General features: G+C 41.9%; 1 protein-coding gene across 2 annotated transcripts in view; it reads right to left on the bottom strand.

Moving 5' to 3' along the window:
* The window catches only part of GATA1 (GATA binding protein 1), a 31,213-nt gene extending 19,732 nt beyond the window's left edge, over positions 1 to 11,481 (bottom strand). Inside the window, exons 1-2 of one of the 2 annotated variants that reach the window (XM_072125076.1) lie at positions 10,914 to 11,481; positions 2,236 to 2,341 (exon numbers count right to left, since the gene is read on the bottom strand). The gene's annotated coding sequence lies outside the window, so the exon portion shown is untranslated. The remainder of the gene's footprint in view (positions 1 to 2,235; positions 2,342 to 10,913) is intronic. The other variant, XM_072125075.1, reaches the window with a different exon arrangement.
* Between the last annotated feature and the right edge of the window lie 3,511 nt (positions 11,482 to 14,992).

Below are 14,992 nucleotides of genomic sequence, written 5' to 3'. Positions count from 1 at the left end.
AGTAGTATAAGCTGTGTTGTATAATACAGTCTATGGAGGATGGGGGGAGTAGTACAAGCTGTGTAGTGTAATACAGTGTATGGAGGATGGGAGTAGTACAAAATGTGTAGTGTAATATAGTCTATGGAGGATGGGAGTAGTACAAGCTGTGTTGTGTAATACAGCCTATGGAGGATGGGAGTAGTACAAGCTGTGTAGTGTAATACAGTGTATGGAGGATGGGAGTAGTACAAGCTGTGTAGTGTAATACAGTGTATGGAGGATGGGAGTAGTACAAGCTGTGTAGTGTAATACAGTCTATGGAGGATGGGAGTAGTATAAGCTGTGTTGTGTAATACAGTGTATGGAGGATGGGGGGAGTAGTACAAGCTGTGTAGTGTAATACAGTGTATGGAGGATGGGAGTAGTACAAAATGTGTAGTGTAATATAGTCTATGGAGGATGGGAGTAGTACAAGCCCTGTAGTGTCATACAATGTATGGAGGATGGGAGTAGTACAAGCCGTGTAGTGTAATACAGTCTATGGAGGATGGGAGTAGTAGTACAATCTGTGTAGTGTAATACAGTGTATGGAGGATGGGAGTAGTACAAGCCGTGTAGTGTAATACAGTCTATGGAGGATGGGAGTAGTACAAGCTGTGTAGTGTAATACAGTCTATGGAGGATGGGAGTAGTACAAGCCCTGTAGTGTCATACAATGTATGGAGGATGGGAGTAGTACAAGCCGTGTAGTGTAATACAGTCTATGGAGGATGGGAGTAGTACAAGCTGTGTAGTGTAATACAGTGTATGGAGGATGGGGGTAGTACAAGCTGTGTAGTGTAATACAATGTATGGAGGATGGGGGGAGTAGTACAAGCTGTGTAGTGTAATACAGTGTATGGAGGATGGGAGTAGAACAAAATGTGTAGTGTAATATAGTCTATGGAGGATGGGAGTAGTACAAGCTGTGTAGTGTAATACAATGTATGGAGGATGGGGGGAGTAGTACAAGCTGTGTTGTGTAATACAGCCTATGGAGGATGGGAGTAGTACAAGCTGTGTAGTGTAATACAGTGTATGGAGGATGGGAGTAGTACAAGCTGTGTAGTGTAATACAGTGTATGGAGGATGGGAGTAGTACAAGCCGTGTAGTGTAATACAGTGTATGGAGGATGGGAGTAGTACAAGCTGTGTAGTGTAATACAGCCTATGGAGGATGGGAGTAGTACAAGCTGTGTAGTGTAATACAGTGTATGGAGGATGGGGGTAGTACAAGCTGTGTAGTGTAATACAATGTATGGAGGATGGGAGTAGTACAAGCTGTGTAGTGTAATACAATGTATGGAGGATGGGGGGAGTAGTACAAGCTGTGTAGTGTAATACAGTGTATGGAGGATGGGAGTAGTACAAGCTGTGTAGTGTAATACATTGTATGGAGGATGGGAGTAGTACAAGCTGTGTAGTGTAATACAATGTATGGAGGATGGGGGGAGTAGTACAAGCTGTGTAGTGTAATACAGTGTATGGAGGATGGGAGTAGTACAAGCTGTGTAGTGTAATACAGTGTATGGAGGATGGGAGTAGTACAAGCTGTGTAGTGTAATACAGGCAGTCCCTGGGTTATGTACAAGATAATAACAAGCCTACAGAACCTAAGTTGAATTTGTATGTAAGTCGGAACTGTATATTTTATACCCCCTGTCAAAATATTTTTGGTCTTTGTGACAATTGGATTTTAAAAATGTCATAAGAATCAGGATTAACAATAAAACTTAACTGCAGACGCCTTTGATAACTGTTATAGCTGTTTATAGTAGCCCAAGGCTAAAGTACAGTAATTTACCAGCATCCAGAGGACTGCTTGTAACTAGGGGTCGTATGTAAGTCGGTGTTCTTAAGTAGGGGACCGCCTGTACAGTCTATGGAGGATGTTCATAGGCTGCATGGGGACTTGGACAAACTGAATGTTTGGTCATCCACTTGGCAAATGAGGTTCAATGTGGATAAATGTAAGGTTATGCACCTGGGGGCTTATAATACACAGGCAACATATGTCCTTGGGGAAGTAAATCTGGGAGAGTCCCTTGTTGAGAAGGACCTGGGTGACTAGTAGATCATAAAGTGAATAACAGCATGCAATGTCAATCAGCTGCCTCTAAAGCTAGTAGGATCTTGTCATATATCAAAAGTGGTCTGGACTCTGGGGATAGGGATGTAATATTACCACTATACAAGGCACTGGTTCGGCCTCACCTGGAATATGCTGTCCAGTTCTGGGCACCGGTCCATAAAAAGGAGGCCCTGGAGCTGGAGAGGGTTCAACGTAGAGCCACAAATATGATAAGGGGTATGGAGGGTCCTGGTTATGAGGAAAGATTAAAACAACTAGATTTATTTAGTCTGGAAAAGAGACGACTACGAGGGGACATGATTAATTTATATAAATATATGAATGGTCCATACAAAAAATATGGTGGTAAGTTGTTCTAGGTTAAGGGACATCTACCACCAGGATGAAGCATTGTAAACCAAGCACGGACATGCTGGTGTGTGCAGCCTCTGGCAGGATCTTCTCTTCTTTTAGTTTTATATGCCCTGAGTTTTTTTTTTTTTTTTAAAAAGCTTTTCAAATTATGCAAATGAGCCTGAGGGGCTCAAGGTTCCATAGCTGTTAATGGAGCCTGGAGCCCCTCAGGCTCATTTGCATATTTTTTTACGCTCAAAGAAGAGCGGATCCTGCCAGAGGGGGTGCACACTAGTATGTCAGTGTGCTTGGTTTATAATCCTTCATTCTGGTGGGAGATGTCCTTTAAATCAAATCAAAAGACAAGAGGGCGGTGTCTCCGTCTGGAGAAAACTAGATTTAATCACCAAAGGAGACGGGGCAACAGAGAACTGTCAATCTGTGGAATAGCCTGCCTCAGGTGCTGGTCACAGCAGGGACAGCGGAGAGCTTCAAAAAGGGATGACTTTTTACATAACATTGATGGTTATGTTATATAGAATGGTTTCCCCTAAATCCCATCCTCCAATCCCTTCCTTGGTTGAAATTGATGGACAAGTGTCTTTTTTGCAACCGTATAAACAATGTAACTATATAACTATATGGGGCCTACAGGTAGTAAAGGGTTAAGTGACGTCTTACCAGCAGAATAAATAGTAGAGAGTTGTAAAGGGTTAATTTCTGGTGTTCAGTACAACATAGAGGGAATACTAGATGTTGTAGGATTTATCGGTTCGAGAAGTTTAGTATTATTTATAAAACTATGATTCAAATTCTTTACCTCACAAAGGGTGTGGTCACACATTGCGTTTTCATTGCGTTGACATTACTGTTAACATGTATGCACATGTTAACACATACATTAACGCCATATATGTATGTGTTAGCATGTGCATTTTGTTAACGCATGTGTTAACAAAATGCACATGTTAACGCCAAGTTAACGTATGTATTGACATCATGTTTGTGATGTGTTTTGTAAACTGAAATGTTAACAGTAATGTAATTAGGCAAATCACCTCTCGACAGCTGCTGTAATGCATTTCAATATGCAGCGTGTGACCGCACCTTCAGGGTGCGGTCACACGTTGCATTTACCACATGCGTTTAAAAACGCATTGGAATAGCTGAAGAGTGATTTACCTAATTAAACAGCTGTTAACAGGTGTGTTTACAAAACGCAACCGTAAACACATTGTTAACGCATGCCGTTTTTAAGCAGTCCATTAAAAAACGGATCCTTGGATGGATTATTTATCATGAAATATTCACCAGTAAAGTTGTCTATTTACGTGTATATCCCTGTTACATAAAAACGGCAACATTTTAACATGGAATAAGCAATAAAGGAGGCGTTCAATAAATTGACAAGAAGTTAGAAACTTGTAGGTAAACAAAAATGTGTGGGTTGGTCCATATAGGGGTAAATTCACATGGCCGTCTGCGGGGACGTGTATGCGGCAGCATGTACGTCCCCATAGATGGCAATAGCAGCACGGAGGGGATACTGTGCCACACATGTGTGACACCGATCCGGGCCGCACACCGCAAAAAAATAGAGCCACCTCCTCTCCAGCACACGGCGGGCATACCGCGTGTGAATGAGCCCTAAGATTGTCTCGTTTAGATCCCTTTTTCGTTACGGTCTGGCCCTTGTTGATAAAATATTTGAGATCTGGTTGAACTGGGAGTCTCCTGTTTTTTTATTCCTCCCTTTGGATGAAGACACACATGGCGTTTTTGAGCCGTTTTTTTACTAAGTGCGTTTTCAGATCGTTAAAAACGCATGCGTTAAAAAACGCATGCGTTTTTGGCCTTTTTTCATCGCGCAATTTCAGAAAAACGGCAAAAAACGCATGCGTTTTTAACGATCTGAAAACGCACATAGTAAAAACGGGCCAAAAACGCCATGTGTGTCTTCACCCTTTGGCCGGCGCCACACAGGGCGCTTTGTCTGCGCTTGCAAACGCAGACAAAGTCGCGCCCACCGGGGCGGGCCTCGGCCCGATCGCATCGGCGTTTCTATGGAAACGCCTGCGATCGGGAACGAGCCGCCGGTGTTTCGCGTTAAATTAACGCAAAACACCGGCGGCTCGTTCCCGATCGCAGGCGTTTCCATAGAAACGCCGATGCGATCGGGCCGAGCCCCGCCCCGGTGGGCGCGACTTTGTTTGCGTTTGCAAGTGCAGACAAAGCGCCCTGTGTGGGGCCGGCCTTTCTCATTTTTTTCAATATAGGGGCTGACCAGAGGTTGAAAACCATGGCTGCTTTCTTCCAAAAACAAGTCTACACCTCATAGGTAGTCCTTGGTTTTGCAGCTTTGTTCCATTTATGTTTATACAACTGTGCAGCAATACCAGTACAAACCATGGTCAGGTGTGGCGCTGTTTTTTTTAAAGAAAGCTGCCGTGTTGTTCTCACTTTAAGTCTGACATGAGACTGAGGCCTCATGCACATGACTGTGTGCACTTTGCGGGCTGCAGGCAGCTGCGTGGCATTGATTGCGGCCCATCTGACATTGGCAGTTAAAGGGGTTGTCCACTTTCAGCAAATAATTGATATTGTTTGTGTGGTGAAAAGTTATACAATTTTCCAATATACTTTATGTATCAAATCTTCATAATTTTCTAGATCTCTGCTTGCTGTCCTGTTATAGAAAGCTTCTACGTTGAAATCAGTCCATGGTCTAGTGATGGACAGGCAGGTGCACAGAAAGTAATCAGAGCCGTGTGATACAACTTGATTTCTATCCGCTGGAAGTAAACGTAGAAGCTTTTCTATAGAATGACAGCAAGCAGAGATCCAGAGAACTGAAAGGAATTGATACAGAAAGTATATTGGAAAATTGTAACTTTTTATTATATAAACAATATCAATTATTAGCTGAAAGTGGACAACTCCTTTAAGCGTTGCTCAGCCAGCCAATACCATAGGAAATTACTTTAAGGCACGAAAATGGGCAGGAATAGGAGCTGCGCTGTCTTTTGTAGTGCGGGGAGTCGGCAGTGATTCACAGTGCACGCACCGCTCCATGAACAAGCCCAATTGAAATCAATGGGGCCGTGAGCGGCCAAACTACATGGACGTGTGCATGAGGCCTTAAACATGGGACATTATGTTTCTGTATGGAAGTCAGAAACACAACCAACTGTTGTGTATGAGAGTACGGTGGACTTCTCTGATAGTCAAGATTGTGAAGTCACAGTTGTTAGAAAGAAATTTCACATACAATAAGCACCAGGTCAAAAAGGAAGTAAGAAAGAATCATCTTGACAAACCTCAGAATTCTAAGGAATCCAAAATAAACACAAATCACTCATAAGACGGGAAACTAAAAATGTCCATCACAAGGTTCTCACCTATTGGGGTATACACAGAGGGGGTAAGGGGGGGGGGTCATAAATAAAAATTGGACATAAAAACTGTGAGCCTCATTAGTCAGATCCACTTCCGGAAGCCTCTCTATATGGATTATTATGGGCCTGTGACCCAGACCCTGGATATGAATTAGCAGGTATTAATTATCTTTCGGCAGCCATATCTAACAAGCTGCAGGGCGCGGTCCCACGTTGCGTTTGCAAACGCAGACGCAGACCAAACCGCGCCCACCGGGCGGTCCGCGGTCCAATCGCATCGGCGTTTTCAATAGAAACATAGAGAAACACCGATGCGATTGGACCGCGGACCGCCCGGTGGGCGCGGTTTGGTCTGCGTCTGCGTTTGCAAACGCAACGTGGGACCGCGCCCGCAGAGGTAGAAAGTTTCCCCTCCACAAGTGTATAAAGGTCCTGGTATTACAGGGGGCTGCATGTCAGGTTATAAAGCAGTGACAGTGATTAGTATCATGATGAAATGGATCATGTCACCAGACATATAGACTGGGCCCCAGAGGAGAATACAACCCTTCCCCAATATTCGAAGCTCTCAGCAAATACATTGTAATTTTTGTTAATAGTTTCTTTGAGCTGTGTCACTGCTCTAGAAATGTGTAACGGGAAGTAAATAGAAGCTAAATTATAACTAAATTACAGTCCGGGATGAGTGTGAGTTATAGTGAAATATAGATTCTTACAGCGACCCCCAGTTGGGTTCACTTAACATCTGGAGTGATTCCTAGTGGTCATTTTTATTTACATATTTAATTAATTACTGTATATACTCGAGTATAAGCCAGTTTTTCAGCACAATTTTTGTGCTGAAAATTCTTCACTCAGCTTATACTTGGGTATAGAAAAAAAATAAACTGAGTACTCACCATTCTGACGCCCCAGGAAGCTCCTCTTCTTTCTTCATGTGCGCCGGCTCCTGGTCAGCGCACACGGCCTGGCCAGCACAGAATTTAGGATATCAGCCACAGCTGACATCCTCGTTTGTGCACCGACTGGTCCCTGGGCACAAACCTGTCGCTGAACTAGAGTCGGCGCAGACGAAGATAGAAGAGGAGCTTCCTGGGGCGTCAGAATGGTGAGTTGTTTTTTTTCTATATACTACAGGGGGCTGGCTATATACTACAAGGGGCTGGAAGGCTATATACTACAGGGGGGTGGCTGGCTATATACTACAGGGGGAAGGCTATATACTACAGGGGGCTGGCTATATACTACAGGGGGCTGGATGCTATATACTACAGGGGTTGGCTACATACTACAGAGGGCTGGCTGGCCATATACTACAGGGGGAAGGCTGGGCTGGCTGTATACTACAGGGGGAAGGCTGGGCTGGCTGTATACTACAGGGGGCAGGCTAGGCTGGCTGTATACTACAGGGGGCAGGCTAGGCTGGCTGTGTACTACAGGGGGCAGGCTGGGCTGGCTGTATACTACAGGGGGCAGGCTGGGCTGGCTGTATACTACAGGGGGCAGGCTAGGCTGGCTGTATACTACAGGGGGCAGGCTGGGCAGGCTGTATACTACAGGGGGCAGGCTAGGCTGGCTGTATACTACTGGGGGCAGGCTGGGCTGGCTGTATACTACAGGGGGCTTGGCCATATACTGGGGCTGTGACCAATGCATTTGCCTCCCTAGGCTTATACCCGAGTCAATAGGTTTTCCCAGTTTTTGGTGGCAAAATTAGGCCCCTCGGGTTGGTGTATACTTGAGTATATACAGTAAAGCTGATAATCTGCATTTTTCATGGTTAGGAAAAGACATTAAAATTATTATAATAAGCTAAAAACACATAGTACAGCCACATGATACATGCCATTACTTATTCTGTCTATTTCCCCCACAATCTGTGATAATTTTATTACTTTTACATTATTATATCAGTTCCTAATATAAAGACAGCTCCCAGTAAGGTTTGTGCAGATGCTGAACAAACGGGCAACACTGGCAAAAATTACTTTGGGTGTAATTCAGGACTTGTATGACATTATTGGTGTACTATGGGAGTGGCATGTAACTTCTTATTACCCAAAGCATGTCCCATCGAGTGAACTTTAGTACCATATCCTTGTCATACTCCATTATTAAAAACCTGTTTTAATTCCATTTAAGAGCAACAGAGAGATCGGCTCTGCTATATCTACAGATGATGCGGGTGACACTACAGCCACAGTGTTCAACCCTCACCCCAGTGAAGTCCTTTTCTTTTCTTTTTTTTTTTTTGGGGGGGGGGGGGGGGAGTGGCACCTGCAGTTTATATGCATAGCAAACTATGTACTCTCTTGATCAGGGGCTCCTAACATGGGGGGGGGGGGGGGGGGGTGCAGCAGCATCGCCTGCAAGAGGGATGCTAACCCACATGCTTTTTATCTGTATCAGCATCCACATGATGCCAATACAGTGTAAACATTACCGCCGCCATCTTGCCTCGGATCGCCGCTCCCCGATGATGTCACGGGGAGCGGTGATCCGTTGCCATGACAGCTTCGGGTCTCACGAAGGCCCGAAGCAGTCTCGTTTTAACCCATTCATTACAATGTGCTATCAGCACATTGTAATGAATGAGGAGTAAAATCCCCATATACTGCCATATTGCAGTATGGCAGTATATGGTAGGATCGATCAGACAACCTAGGGTTAAAGTACCCTAGGGAGTCTGAAAAATAGTAAAAGTAAAAGTAAAAAAAAGTTTTAAAAAAAAAATGATAATAAAAAAACCTAAAAATTCAAATCACCCCCCTTTCCCTAGAACTGATATTAATATTAATAAACAGTAAAAATCATAAACACATTAGGTATCGCCGCGTCCGAAAATGTCCGATCTATCAAAATATAATTACGGTTTTTCACTGCGTTTAACCTCGTAACGGAAAATAGCGTCCAAAGTAAAAAATGACATTTTTTTGCCATTTTGGAAAATATAAAAAAATTTATAAAAAGTGATCAAAAGGTCGCACAGTCCTAAAAATGATAGCAATGAAAACGCCATCAAAAGTCGCAAAAAATGACACCACCCACAGCTCCGTACACCAAAGTATGAAAAAGTTATTGCCGCCAGAAGATGGCGGCAATAACAGGAGGTTTTAATTTTTTTAAATGTATGAAAACATTATAAAACCTAAACAAATTTGGTATCCCCGTAATCGTACCGACCCAAATAATAAATTAGACATGTTATTTGTGGCACACAGTGAAAGCTGTAAAATCCAAGCCCACAAGAAAGTGTCGCAAATGTGTTTTTTCACCAATTTCACTGCATTTGGAATTTTTTTCCCGCTTCCCAGTACGCGCCATGGAATATTGAATACCGTCACTACGAAGTGCAATTTGTTACGCAGAAAATAAGCCATAACAGAGCTCTTTATGTGGAAAAATAAAAAAGTTATATATTTTTGAAGGTGGGGAGTGAAAAATGGAAGTGAAAAAACTATAAAAGGCCAAGTCGTTAAGGGGTTAAATGTGTCTGTATTTAAGCTTTATTGTTATTCCTGATTCTTATGACAACCCAACATTTTTAAAATACAATTGTCACAGAGACCAAAAAAGTTCTGGCTGGGATTACAATGATAAAATATACAGTTCCGACTTACATGCAAATTCAACTTAAGAACAAACCTACAGACCCTATCTTGTATTAAACCTGGGAACTGCCTGTATATCACAGAAATGGAAGTGTGTAGTGCGATAGCACTCATCCAATATTCTTTATTTTTCAAGCAATAATACTAATGATTTGTTTTCGTTTATTTCTATCTGTAAAGTGTAAATTTTTTTTAAAAAAAAAAGTCTGTTACAAAATATCGGACGATAGTGCGGTCCGCGGACCTTTCGTAAATGAGCCCCAATGTCTATATAAAAGAACAGAACCAATAATCCTGCCCAGACACAGCACAGCAAAATCACACATTCAAATCAGCAACAAAAGTTTATAGACTTTTATATATTTTTTTTTCATTAATATTTGTCATTGGAAATATGAAAAGCAGAATCATAGATTAAAACATGGCATAAATGTAAATAAAAATAAGAATATTATGTTAGAATAGTGTCATTTTTTGTAATTGTAAAATATGTATCTATATACATATGACTTTATGACATTACAATATAATATTTTATTAACTAATAATTACATTACAATATAAAAAAAATGAGAATAAGAAATCAAATTGTTTTGCTTTGCAAAATGATTACAAATCATTTATCTCTTGAAATATCAGTAGATGAATTAGCCAATTAACAACCAAATTCGCCTTTGGTTTGTAATATACAGGTGACAAACTAGATAAGTGATGATCTGTAAAGTTACAACCTACTTGTGAGTATTTTTTCACATACATGTGAGTATTTTTTTTGTTATTATTACAGGCGGTCCCCTACTTAAGGACACCCGACTTACAGACAACCCATAGTTACAGACGGACCCCTCTGCCCACTGTGACCTCTGGTGAAGCTCTCTGGCGGCTTTACTATAGCCCCAGACTGCAATGCTCAGCTGTAAGTTGTCTGTAATGAAGCTTTATTGATAATCCTTGGTCCAATTACAGCAATTATTTGAAAATTTTGAAACTCCAATTGTCACTGGGACAAAAGAAAAAAATTTGTCTAGAACTTAAATTATAAAATATACAGTTTCGACTTACATACAAAATCAACTTAAGAACAAACCTCCGGACCCTATCTTGTATGTAACCCGGGGACTGCCTGTATCTTTGCCAATAAGATTATTTTGAGTAAAGTGAAAATAGATGTATTGCTGTGCACCACATTATGTGACACTATTACGGAACTTTTCCAGTGTAAACTACAAAAGAAAAATATGGTGTATATATATATATATATATATATATACATATATATACATACACATTAGATGTAGCAGGAGTTTATCACTTGGCGCTGTGCATGATGATATTGCTATGAATTGTCTGTAGTGTACATAGGATGGGCTCACAAAGTCCCAGGACTATATCAGCTCTGCTATGTGTCTACAAATTATATCCAGAATTTTCTTTTTTGTATAGATCTCTGTGTTAACTCACCTCTTGTAGAAAACAAGACGCCTCAAATTCCTCTTCTATTAATTCACCCCAAATCTCTTCGTTGGGACCCTCTAGGCTCGGGAAATAGTCCCCCCGGGTGCACCTTGACCCCTTTAAACAATACTATTTCCCCTCCAGTAGTAGTGAGAGTCCACCTCTTCTCTCCCTGACACCCTTATCCCTTATAGTTTACTAGTCCCTCGACACAAGGAGGTCACTCCCGTTGCCCCGCCTTTACTAGAGAAAATTGCCACTGTCTAAGGGTGGGGTGGGGAGGCCCGGACTCTGTGCACCCCCCCCCCCCTAATTAATATATAGGGTCATAAGATTTACAGAATGTATAATTTACATAGATCCATCATATTATAAGATTTTACACTGCATATCCCCAAATTTCATCATTATGATAAGGACGCGTCGCACGTAGATAGATATGGGGCCTACCAGGCGTTAAAGGGTTAAGTGACACCTTGAAAGCAGAATAAATGGTAAAAAGTTGTAAGGGGTTAAATTTCGGTATTCAGTGCAGCATGGAGGGGGATACTGGATGTAATCAAGCATGTTGTAGGATTTATCAGTTTGAGAAGTTTAGGATTATTTATGAAAGGATGATTAAAAATTTTGTTAGAATTTTTTAATTTGAAATGTAAATACCGTAGTTCATTTGCACAAAAGTAAATAAATAAATAAATAAATTGGACCCCAACAAATTTGTGTGTTTTGTTTGATTTCAGGAGTTGCTGGGTCCCGTATGGTCACGTAGCCCATTATGAATACTACGTTGGGTGTCTCTATACTTAGGGATTTGGATAGGACTGTGCGCAGGAATGTAGCAATGCAATAGTTAAGGATCCATAGTAATGGGAATATTAATGTGCTATGGGTATACAGGGATAGAGCAGGGGGACACACGAGGGGCTCCGTATTTTTCTGCACTCTCCCCATTTTCCAGCTGTGTCTGAGTTGACTTGTTCACCCGCTGCTCCCTCCTCTCATCACCACAACTCCCTCCTCTGTGTAACTGATGTCAGTCTGTGCCAAACTTGTCTCTTAAGAATCAGATAGCATCTTATCACCTCTGAGCAGCCAACAGGGAGGGATGGGACCAGCCACCAGCCTAGCCACAGAGGACAGCCCCAGCAGCTCTCTACTGCTGCAGCACAATTAACCTTCTCTATGCTAAACTCAGGGGGACAGGACACTGACCTTGTATCATAAGCGTAATGTATGGAGCGTTTATCCCATGACAGGGTTAAGAGAGTAGAAAAACTTTCCTTATTGATCTATTAGTATTTTGCAATAATTTCAGTTTATTGTTCTCTGTTATCGACCAGTTCAGCTTGAAGAGAGGCTAACTACAGTATAGTGCCTTTGAATTGGATAACTAATGTGAAGTCACTATAGATCCTCATAGACTGTAAGCTCTTGTGAGCAGGGCCCTCATTCCTTTAGTTTTACATGACTGTTATTATTCTTATTTTATTTGTATATGTTCCCCAGGATCTGTAAAGCGCTATGGAATCTGATGCTTCTATATAAATAAAGATGATTATTATTAAAGATCCCATCTAGTAAGCTTCCAATGCTGGCTGCTGGATATTATCTGCCGGCACTTCCACTGTGTGTGTCCCTGTCCTAGGGGTCCGTACCCACTGGTGTATTCATGTGTGGTTTGTTACTGAAGCATGTGAATATGTGAATACTACTACATATGCTGCCGAATTTAAGGGTAGCGACAATTTGTGATTATGGACGGGTATAATCTGTAAACTAGTAGAAGAGATGGTTATTACACATGTCTAGACTGCAGGGCTTTATCTCCACAGTAGTGCCTGTATAGCAATCCCTAATATACAGCTGTGGGTCCATCAGCAGAATACAGGCTGCCATGTCTATGTCGGTCTATAGAGCACAGGTTGTGGGGGAAATGAGTATATAAGGCACTGGAGGAGGGGCAGCCATATAGATTCTTGATATATATACATAGAGGGGATTTCAGACAAAAAGTCCCTATACTGCAGTGTGCTTACTTCTGGGATCTATACGCCAGAAAAGGCTGAACATGTAACTTACATAGACCCAGACTTGCTCAGGATTGTCTGGGTCTATGTAAGCGACAAAGCCGTGCAGTGTATATGACTGCATAAGAGTCTGTGTATAGCAAGCCATGTGATGGGTGCAGGTGATGGGGCATTTTATGGGCTTAGACAGAACCCAGGGGCTTTTTAGAGTTTTCTTGCCTCTGCTTATGTCACACACCTGCAGTATCTAACTTTAAAGGGGATTCCCATTTCAGAAATGTGTGGCTGAGGTGTGAAGACAGTAAGCAATGTCCCGACCACCATGCGGAAAGTTATAGAAATATAAGCTCTGTTCAGCGAGATGGGGCATTCATCTGCATGTTCCCATTGCCAGTGCAATTATAAAGGTACAGCCTCCTGTCCCATTCCCACTCCCTCAACAAATATGGAGCTATGGAGTAGAACACAGATACTGTATGCCATCATTATATGATTAATGGAGCTCTCCCCAGCCGAACCTTCCCCAGCTGTGTACAGACCTGCAGCTGCCCCAGGGTCACACAGTGGGGGCCCCTTTAACACATTTTAGTGTGTATGCACCATGGTCAGCACTTACTGTGTTGTTCGTAGAGAAGATCCCATATGTAGATATGGGAGGAAAATGTTAGAAGATCATGTCCCCTCAGCTAAGCTGAGCAAGAAGGAAGAATAAAATATGGGAGATGAACTGTGTCTGGTAGCTGCTTATCCCCAGACAAAGAAGGGATTGCAGGGGTGATATCCTGGTGTGTAAGATGTGCCGATCATATACTGGGTCTACTACAAGCAGTTCTTCTAGCCAAAAGCAGCGACTTACAGTCATTCACTTCTGAAATCACGGACTACATAGTGCCCACTAGCACCACCGTGTTCTGCCAAAATGATCTCTAGTGAGTTTGGAAAGACATAGGGGAGTTATATGTAAATTAAAATATGGCCATAAACAAGCCAAATGTACAAGTAGACAACATGCAAGAGACTCCTTGTTTAATACATCACTAGGATGCTGGAGTATAGCACAAGTGTGTTACAAGTCTATTGTGATGCAGAGGTCCGTTGTAGTAAAGGCGCCGGTCACTGGTATCATCCAAAATACAAACTTTTATTGCCCTATGAAAACATTTAAATTGGCAGTAAAACACGCACCAGGTTCTTCCTCCGTTACAGTCGAACCGTGTGAAGCTGGTGTGCGTTCAAAACATGTTTTACTGGCAATTTTAATACCGCTATAAAGAGGATCTATTTTGGACCATACTAGTGGCCGGCACCATTACTACAACGGAGGAACATCTCTTCACTCCATGTGATCCTGTGTGAGCACCTCCAGACGTGCAACCGCGCTGATAGCACCCATCTGAAAGCAACTGCAAAACTCTCCCCCAATATTAGCCATACCAAATAGTCTGTGGCAGATCTCACACATGTGGTGCCCCTTTCCCTACTTTCTCATTGTTTTCTTGTTGTTTTCTCATTGCTTTTTGCAAAATCTTATGTACTCACTGCAGATTTTTTCTGCACTAAAATAAAGGTTTTTTGTTTTCTCCAAAATCCAAGAGAAAATCTGCATGTAGCACATGTGAACTAGTCACAGTTCTCAGCATGGACTTGTCCATGGAGCCCTAAGAGATTTACAAGCTATCAGGACTCTCTTTAAATAGGGAAAGCAAGTGAAAAATAGGTTTTAAAAAAAAAATTCTTAAAAGCAGAAAGTATGATATGCACTAAATATGATATGCATTAAAGGGATTATCCCAGGTTGCAAAACATGTCTGCTTTGGCATGGTTTGTGCCGGTATTGTAGCCCAGCTCTATAAACATGCATGGAGTTTAGTTGCAATACCACATACTACCTATGGTCAGGAGGGGAGCAGTTTTCAGAAGGTAGCAGTCATGACCTACCGACAAACTTTTTAACTTGTGTTAATCTTTCCATTACAGTATTTGTTTTAAATCTAGTTTTATCAGTCAAGTTTCGGCTGGTGGTTCTGTTATTTGTTTAATAATCCTTTATTTGTATTT

The sequence above is a fragment of the Engystomops pustulosus genome, chromosome 9 (assembly GCF_040894005.1).
Source record: "Engystomops pustulosus chromosome 9, aEngPut4.maternal, whole genome shotgun sequence".
Classification (NCBI taxonomy): Eukaryota; Metazoa; Chordata; class Amphibia; order Anura; family Leptodactylidae; genus Engystomops; species Engystomops pustulosus.
The sequence above is the reverse complement of the archived record's forward strand: the minus strand, read 5'-3'. Positions and strand labels throughout refer to the sequence as shown.